This window comes from Haliaeetus leucocephalus, unplaced genomic scaffold (genome assembly GCF_000737465.1).
Source record: "Haliaeetus leucocephalus isolate CR32 unplaced genomic scaffold, Haliaeetus_leucocephalus-4.0 Scaffold555, whole genome shotgun sequence".
In the NCBI taxonomy this organism is placed as follows: Eukaryota; Metazoa; Chordata; class Aves; order Accipitriformes; family Accipitridae; genus Haliaeetus; species Haliaeetus leucocephalus.
The window spans coordinates 17,819,250-17,827,880 of record NW_010972991.1 but is presented as its reverse complement, the minus strand read 5'-3'; the positions used below and the strand labels follow the sequence as shown (position 1 = coordinate 17,827,880).

General features: G+C 39.1%; 1 protein-coding gene across 2 annotated transcripts in view; it reads right to left on the bottom strand.

The window, feature by feature from the left end:
- Positions 1 to 8,631, bottom strand: part of RNF19A (ring finger protein 19A, RBR E3 ubiquitin protein ligase) — a 65,114-nt gene that overhangs the window by 51,369 nt on the left and 5,114 nt on the right. The window contains exon 1 of one of the 2 annotated variants that reach the window (XM_010577041.1): positions 8,222 to 8,270. The exons of the other annotated variant lie outside the window; for it this stretch is intronic. The gene's annotated coding sequence lies outside the window, so the exon portion shown is untranslated. Of the gene's footprint in view, positions 1 to 8,221; positions 8,271 to 8,631 lie in introns of those variants that run through there. 2 annotated transcript variants of the gene reach the window in all.

The window sequence follows — 8,631 nt, the reverse complement described above, 5'->3', positions numbered from 1 at the left end:
TGATACCTGCAGTACCAACTATGTACACATACACCACCTCCACCCCCCTGCCAAACCAAGAAATACCACTGATATTACACAGCCAGGTTTCAGATGCCTTCATCAGGCAAGAAGAAAATCTTTTCAGTTTCTGCTTTATTTGCATTATATCTCCAAACTTATTCAAAGGAAAATCTCCCTAGGAGACCAAGTTTATTGCTGTCCAACCTAGATGAACTCCTCAGTGGACAGGGCAAATATATTCTGAGGAATGCTTGTGCGGGGAAGAAAAAGAAACCAGAAAGCCACAGCTGTACAATTAAGGACTATTAACTTAATAGAGGTAGGCACAAAAGGTAACCAAACTATGGTTGCTTTTTCAACTTTATTTCTGGCATTTCTTAATATTTGAGAATTTGACCTGAAACCTTAAAATGCCAATAAACTGCATGCAATGGCAGAATCAGTTCCACTTTATTGACATGTCCTATCCTTCACATTACAAAACAAGGGCAAATAGGTCATTTAATTGCTGCAGAAGCCATACCTACCTGTTTCTAGTATTGCTAGTGCGCTCATCCTGATTTCTGAGAAACAAAGTTAAACTGCCAGCATCCTGAAGGCATCTTCCTTGTCTTTACAAGAAAAAAGACAGACTTCTTGCATTCCACACACTTAAAACCTGAGCCATTCTTCACCTACAAAACGCACGGTTTTGCAGAATGCCCATTAGAGAAGTTAAAATTACTGCAAGTACATATTGAGTTAGACAATACTTACTCAAAGCCATACTCCAGTCAACTACTTTGATGACTTGACAGTCACGTGATAATGAAGGTAAATCTAATAACCTCCCTTTTTTGAAGGAAATCAAATCATGAAAACAAGGTTTTATCTTCACCACCAAATATTGCAAAGCCACCCATATTCAGTAACTAGTCTACAGTAATACTGCACAAACAAAGCACACATTTCAGAGAGCTGGACTTTAAAGGTGAATAGTTCTAACTTCAGAAGGACTACATTTTACAGACAGCTTCAGTACCTACATTGCTTTTTCACAGACAAAAGCATCAATCTACCAAGGCTTTCCATAAAGTGTTGTATTTTCGTTCACTGCACTGCCAAACTGGAAGCTCCCTCCTTTCAGAGTTCCAATTTGTTCTCTCACTGAATTAATTGTAGCACAATAAAACTATTCCTCTGCATACTTAGAGGTGTGTTTTCATGCAATTCAGGAGGAACACCAACCATAGCAAAGTACATATTCTTTACTGGTTTTACTTTTACCCACCAGAGATGATCAAAAGCAAATTTACAGAAGGTTTAAGAGAATCATTTAAGTCCTGCAAATGCAGCATACTGTGGCTTTACATTAATTGTACATATGCCATTTTCTGTATAATGGCTTTAAAAGGCATATAGAACACAGATCCCCACAGCTTCTAGGAGAAAATTTATGTTGAAACTGTGACTTAGAAATCATTTGTTACCCTTAAAACAGAAAGGTAATATTGCATGACCTTTGAGGTAAGAAAAAGGGTATGATTATATAGCCCTAAAAAAAACAACCCCCAAAAAAACCCAAACAAAAAACCAAACCAAAAAAACCCCAGCAGTACCTCACACCTCAGAAGCAAAACAGAAAAAAAGCAACAATGAAAACAAAACCATGTCACTGTCTTCATATTTTACTCAAACAACACTTTTTGGTCTAGATCCAGCCACGATATTATGTTGATTAGGGCAGGGTGTAGGAGGTGGGAAGAAACAGTTTTTACTGCTTACTGTTTTAGAGAAAGAGCTGAAACACTGCTGGGCAGGACTAAACAGGATGATTCTATTTCTTAACCCATTCCCCAGTAAACACCACCTCTTGCAAAGCTCCAATTCAACAGCAGAAGATAAGTTTATCTGGCACATCATATACCTTATCTACTAACTAAATTAACACTGAAAACAGGGGAGCTTGTTCTTCCTTTCCCAGACAGGCAGGCAGCATGTAATCCTAATAATCTGAATTCTTGCAAGGCAGGATCTTTCTCTTTGTTTATCCTTGTTCTCTTTTCATTAGTTAGTTAATCCATTACCTAATTCATCTTGGAATCATCTTTAATTGTTAATAATGGAAAGACTCAGGACCTCTGTGCTGAGCTTACAGGGCTCTCTTCTATTCTTACCCTGGCTGAATTTCTGCCTGGTGTCAGGTCACAGAAGGCAAAGCCTACTTTACTGCACCACCACGGCAAAGTCTGAACAAAAACGTACTGCCACATAAAGGGGGAGGAAAAAAAAAGGCAATGAAGGGGAAGAAAGGAAGGAGAAAAGTAACTAGTCAGGTAGGAACTTAAGGAGGAAAGCGCTTTTGGTCCCTAGATACAAAAATCCCTCAGTCCAAATGGAGATGACTTAAAACCATGGTGCTGTGAAATTAAGACAAATAGTGAGCACAACAGCTTTGCAGGTTTCTTCTCTATGTTGTCCCACATATAAACTTGCACTGACTGCAGAATCTTTCACTTCAAGAAAGCAACAGCCTGGCTTCACAGGCTAAGCACTAAAGAACCCTTTGCTTAAAAAGGACCCAGAAGTTTGATACCTCCATCTCTGACCCTGAGTAAAAGGGCTCCTGGTCTCCCAAGATGTATTTTTAGCAGTGTCATATAAAGGAAAGCTTGACTCCTTTTCCTGAAAATGCATTCAAACAAAAAGTAAGTATCGGATACAGCTTCACAGGTAAAATGAAGCTGAGAAAGTAACTGCTTTTCTCAGGAAACTAAAGCAAGGTCTTCAAGTCAGAAAAAAAACCTAAGTAACTTTAAACTCTATTCTGTTTATATTTGACTGAAAATAGAGGAACACAAAGTCAGAGCACCTCCATCAGGACATAAAGTGTGTGTCTTTGATAAAAATTATTTTTCCAGTACACATTCTAAAAATAAAGTCTTTAACCTTGATCACACTTCTTGCAGCAACATTTCTTTACATTGATCAACATATTAGATTGCTTATTACGGCAACACAAGGGGCAGACCCCAAAGTAAGACACTTGCCAATGGCTGACCAGAAGAAAATGTTTCTCAGCAGGCTTAACCTTTGCCAGTTGGGTGGTCTCACTACAGCCACTATTTATTCCCATCCAAATATTCTTCCACTATTAGATGTTTGAGGGACAACTGGATGCTCCCTACATAAAGCATTTTGATATGAAGGAGAAAAGCCAAACAGTACGTTGCAACAACCACTCTGTCAGCATCTTCACTTACTACATACAGTCCCCATACAGATGCTCAGTTAATACTTACTAAAACATTTACTGTCAAGATACAATTAGATCTTGGTACAAGGAAGAGCTGCAGCACTGAATATGGGCTGAGCATATGGCCCCTGATTTTCAGGTCATAAAAAGCCCAAAGCACTCATCAACTACCTAATTTAGTCAGAATAAAAGCCTTGTGTTTCCTAAAAAAAGGTATAAATGTTTCTTCCTGAGATTGAGTTCTGAATGACGATACTGCAGAAGATCTGCCAAAACATCCCTCTCCTTGTCCAGTTTCACTGAAATATACTGTAAATTCTGTGCACCATGTACTTTCAGCAAAGGAAATGGATGAATGACACATGAAAGCATGGCACCACCAATAGTCTTTTCCTCTAGAATTATGGCGCAACCGTTGTGGTGCTATGAAAGACTCTTACTTGCCTAAAAACAGACAGTGAACAAGGCTATTTTATACAAGTATTTAAAAATAAAAACAAGGCACAGCAACACTAATCATCATATCCAAAACACTAGCCAGGTAGCACTGTAAAATCCCCATGCCTCAACTAAAACCTTCAGTCCCACCTGAACCTCTACTGTTCAGTAGATTGCCTGAGGTGCTGGACCACTTCGCACTCCCTACAAACCACTTCTTGAAAACATACACAAGGTAAATTTGTCTCACCAGAAGTCTTACACAGTGCACTAAACAGTATAGCTGGAACTGTCTTACAGATTAAGCATTTTCAGATAAAAATAGAACTTGATTAACTTGATGTGGCTCACTGAGTTTGGTTTTACGTGAAAGATCTGATCATTAACTGAGAAACTTAAGAGTGATACCTTTATTTATTAAGGATATGCAGCATCAGTGAAACACAATGAGAACAAAGCAACATGATTCTTACTGCAGACAGTTTCTCCAGTTAGTCCCCTTGCTGAAGCAGTTCTTCATTCACTAAATGGAACAAATGAAGGGGACAGCCAGGGGCTCCAATTTAGAATAAGAGCTCTAATCTGCCTTATGGGAACAGCTAAAGGACCTATGCAAAACTGTTTGTTTAACAGCAATTTGTCTCAACTATAAATGGAAACAGAACAAAACTGACATAGTCCCACAATGACAGTTTGTGCTGAACAATAACAGGATACTTGCATTAAGAGTTGTGCTCTACTTAGGAAGCAGAAACAAGTGACTATACCAAATTGAATTGGTACAAACATTTATTTCTGCAAGATGCCCTTCAAATGTCTTGCTGAAGACATCATTAGGGGATATGCTGGCCTCTAAAGAGAGGAAGTTTTAATGCCTGAGGAAACACATGTGTATATGTAATTTTTATTTAAGCTCATTTCATTAGCTCTTTTTGCTAAGTTGCTTTAGGTTAAAGTGACTCTTATATCAGCTTTCCAGGCTGCTGCAATATATCTAGATGTGAACTGAACATGTTGCATACTCGCCTTTCAGAAAAAAAAAAAGTTCTATAGCTATTCTCATCTTATAAATGCCAATTACAGTTGTGGTGTTCTGGCTACCTGTCCAACAAGATACTAATAGTTACCCAGCAGGTGACAGTCTTCAATCCACAGTTTAAGAGTGGAAAAGCCTACAGTAATCTTTCCATTGCAAAAAAGTAACCTAAAATGGAAGCACTCCTACTTTTTCTTATTCTGCAGATAAGCTTTTAGGTAGGGTTAATTCTTTTCAGAATTATGCCATGACTTCCATGAAAGTGAAGTAAAACAGACAGTTGAGGCCTTCCTCACTTGCCTTAATGAGTAAAGACCTAAGGGTGCTATCACAAATGACATCTCACAGCTCAGCTATGGGGTTTTTCTTCCTTCTCCAAATTGTACTTTGAAGAACTTAAAGACTATTCCAAAGCTGGTATAAGCCATGCTTGCAACAGAAAGAAAGTTTCTAGTAGAGCCCCGTAATATTCAAGTCCCACGTAACATTTACAGTTCCTTTGAGATACCCATTGCTTTGTTTTGGATCCTGGAGTCAGCACCTGCACTAAGAGAAAAAAAGAAGAGAAAAAACCAAGCAACCCATGGCAGAGAAGGGCCAGCAACGAAAACCAAGGTAAAACACAGTTCCATAGTGCCTGAGAATTGCCAGAAATGTACATGAAACAACCAGAGATCACTGAAGAAAGAAGGCTAAGCTGCTTTACGACTCAGATGAGCAAAGGCTCTTCCACAAAGTCTCTTCTCACCAACTAAAAAATAAACTTACAAGAAAATCTGGGATCATTAGTTTACAGAAGTTTGGAAGAAACCTATCAATCCATAAATATCAGCAATAGGCCAAATACCTAGTTATATTAGAACTTACCACAAAGCACTAAGGAATAAAATAAAAAAAGAGTGCCTGAAGAAATCTTCTGAAGTAACCTTCAAGTGAATACTTAAGTGGGAAGACTGAAATTCTGCTCTGAATTCTACTCTTTAGTTCAAACTCACAGTTGTTTATTTGGACTTTTATTTCTTTCCAAGTTAAAGCAGAACACACAAGATCTGAAATCTAATCTACATACACAACACAAAAAGGTTTCAGTTTTTCCTTAAAGATTATTTCACTGAAGATTTAAAAGACAAACTACTAGAAGCAAACTAACATCAGACTAAACCATGGATAAAACTTCCACTTCAGAGACTCAGAAATAAAAGTAAGTCTCCTCTCGTGAAAAAAATAAGAACATTAAAAAAACAAACAACTGTTTCTGAGGTACAGATACAGCCTCTTCCATATTCTTCCTACGGGGGGAGGAGGGGAAGTCATACACTGCAACACTACTAAAACCAACCAGTTCTCTAAGACTCAATGTAACTTTTTACCTTCTTGGTGGAAGTCTACCTTCAGGTGCAATTCAGATGCTTTTAGCAATATAAGATCCAACACCATTCTCAGTATCTTGAAGCTGTGTTACATACACGATTCATTCAGCTACACATCTTCCATCAGTTAACAGAGAAGGGACAATGGAAACTTAGAGCCAAGACAAACGCAAAAAGAGAAAAATCTGAAATCAACTTCTTTATGGATAAGGCAGTGTTAGAATGAATATTTTTATTGGTCCTTCAAAGAGTCTTTGCTACACCTTAGCTACAAACCAGAAATCGCCCTAAGAAGAGTAGAGCCCAAAACACGTATCCATCAACTCCTTCTAGTCAGGTATTAACATTTATTCTACTAGGCTGGTATGTGGTATTTACGTACAATTCAGAAAACAAATCACAAAGCTAATTATGGATGTCTGACCACGGGCCAGAGTAAGCTGACCCCATAATGGAGACCACAAGCTTGGCTAAAGGCCATCAGAGGACAGTGGTGCAGAACAGTAGAGTTGTACTTCAGAGTTCAAAGGTCTTAGTGCTTCCAAACCAGGATTCAGAAGTCCTGTGAAAAGTTTTAGGCATCCTACTTTGTTTCCCTGGAAAGTGGGGGAGTGGGGTGGGGGATGAGAAATCTTTGTCAGGAATATTTTAATAAGACTAAGCAAGGATCAAACAGGCCCAAGCAAACAGAAAAAAAAACCCCAAACTGGACTGGTTAGGAAGAATCACCAACCGCACTGAACAAATTCAGTCTGAAGTTTTTGTCATGGGGAGTACTAGCTAAATGCTGTTAATTAGTAACAGGAAAAAAAAGTACACACGTTTTCCATCATAAAAGGCCCTACCCAACTGCCGAAAGAATTCAAGGACTTCTGTTCTTTCACAGGTTGACAATATTCACATAAAACAAGTTTTCCTAATGCATATATTAATACTAACTGGGAATTCCATAGCTAAGGGAGTTTTAATGTCTCATTTACTAATGGAGAGACCAGGATTTGCACACACTACGAAGGTAAACAAATACATCTGTCAAGCATCTTCCTTCCTCCTGAGCTTCAGCTAGCATAATTAATCAAAATCTGATGATTGCTCTATATAGGAAATGCATCATTTGTCTGGTAGATTTAAGGTGAAGGGGAAAGAAGAGCACCACACATATACATTTCAACTCCCGTAACAGCTAGAATTCAGCATTTTATAAATGCTGAATTGTATACAGCACAACTGTATGCCAGAAACTCTGGCATACTTCAAGAAATATGCCTATAGAAGAGTTACACATACGTAAGCCTTTTACTGAACTCATTTTTAAGAGAAGCATTGTTGCTATTATGCAAAAGTAAAACTTTCATTTTCTAGACCAAACAGGCCTAGTTTACATGCAACTAAAAAAAAGAAATGCTTTCTCAGCTTTCTGAAGGTTTAAAAGTACAAGCATTTAAATGTTTACAGTTAAATAACGGTAAGATCTTGGAAATTGTTAAGTAATGTTACGCAGCCATCATTTCTAAGCATGCAAGTGAATTCTGTTAATCAGCAATTCAGAATTTATAATTCAGTTTGACCTGGATATTAAACTGAAAACGTTCTTTTCCAATGAAGTAGAAAACACAGTAGAAAACATATCATCAGATACTGAAACACGGTTCTTTGGCTGACAAAAAAAGGAATTATTTAAAAAAAAAAAAGGCTTCGAAGGAAAAAACTTAATTTTTAAGAATGAATTTACTATTAGTTTTGTCTACGGAATTAAATCCTGCAAGACCCATTTCTCAAATTGCCCTCTGCTTTTTAAAAATAATCCTGTCCTTGATGAGAATTGAGATAAAGCACCAATCAGTACCAATGCCAACTACAGTATTTTAACAGAAACAAGATTTGTTGTGCTCCTCACAGGGAAACACAGGCACATTTCCAATAAGTGACCACAAGGGCACGGAGGCTTCAAATTTTGATTTCTCTGCTCAGCAGTAACTGCATTCTATTACTGTCCCTTTGGCATATCCCCATAACTCTACTCCACTACCATCCCTCTGGCAAAGCCCCATTTCTTTCTGTCAGAGAGTACTGGAGCAGGAGGGGAAGGGCAGAAGGACACCTCCCCTTTGCCAACCATCACCTCTTCAGCCCACTTACACGCATGCTGGCTTTCAGATTGTTTGTTACCCATTTTTCCCTATACTTCCAAGATGCGCCTGCAATAGTTGCTGTGTGGATAGTGCACTGCCAGGTGGAAAACTCCCAGCTCTGCAGAAGGACCTGTGCAAGGAAAACACTCGGCAAGACGCTGGCTATCACCACGGCTTGTCCCCCCACCGCCTTTACAGCCGAGGTGCAATAGCCCTAGTCACTCAAACCCCCTCCACTCCTCCGATCCACCGGATCCGGGGTGGACAACCGAGCACGGAGAGGCAGACTTGAAACTCCCGGGGCGGGGGGAAGGGAGCGTGCAAACCTGCCCCCCCGGACTGCGCTGAAGGCCCAGGAGCTGCGTGCACTGCTCCCCCCGTGCCCTGCAAGTTCGAGTGCAAGAGTTTGCAGGGCCC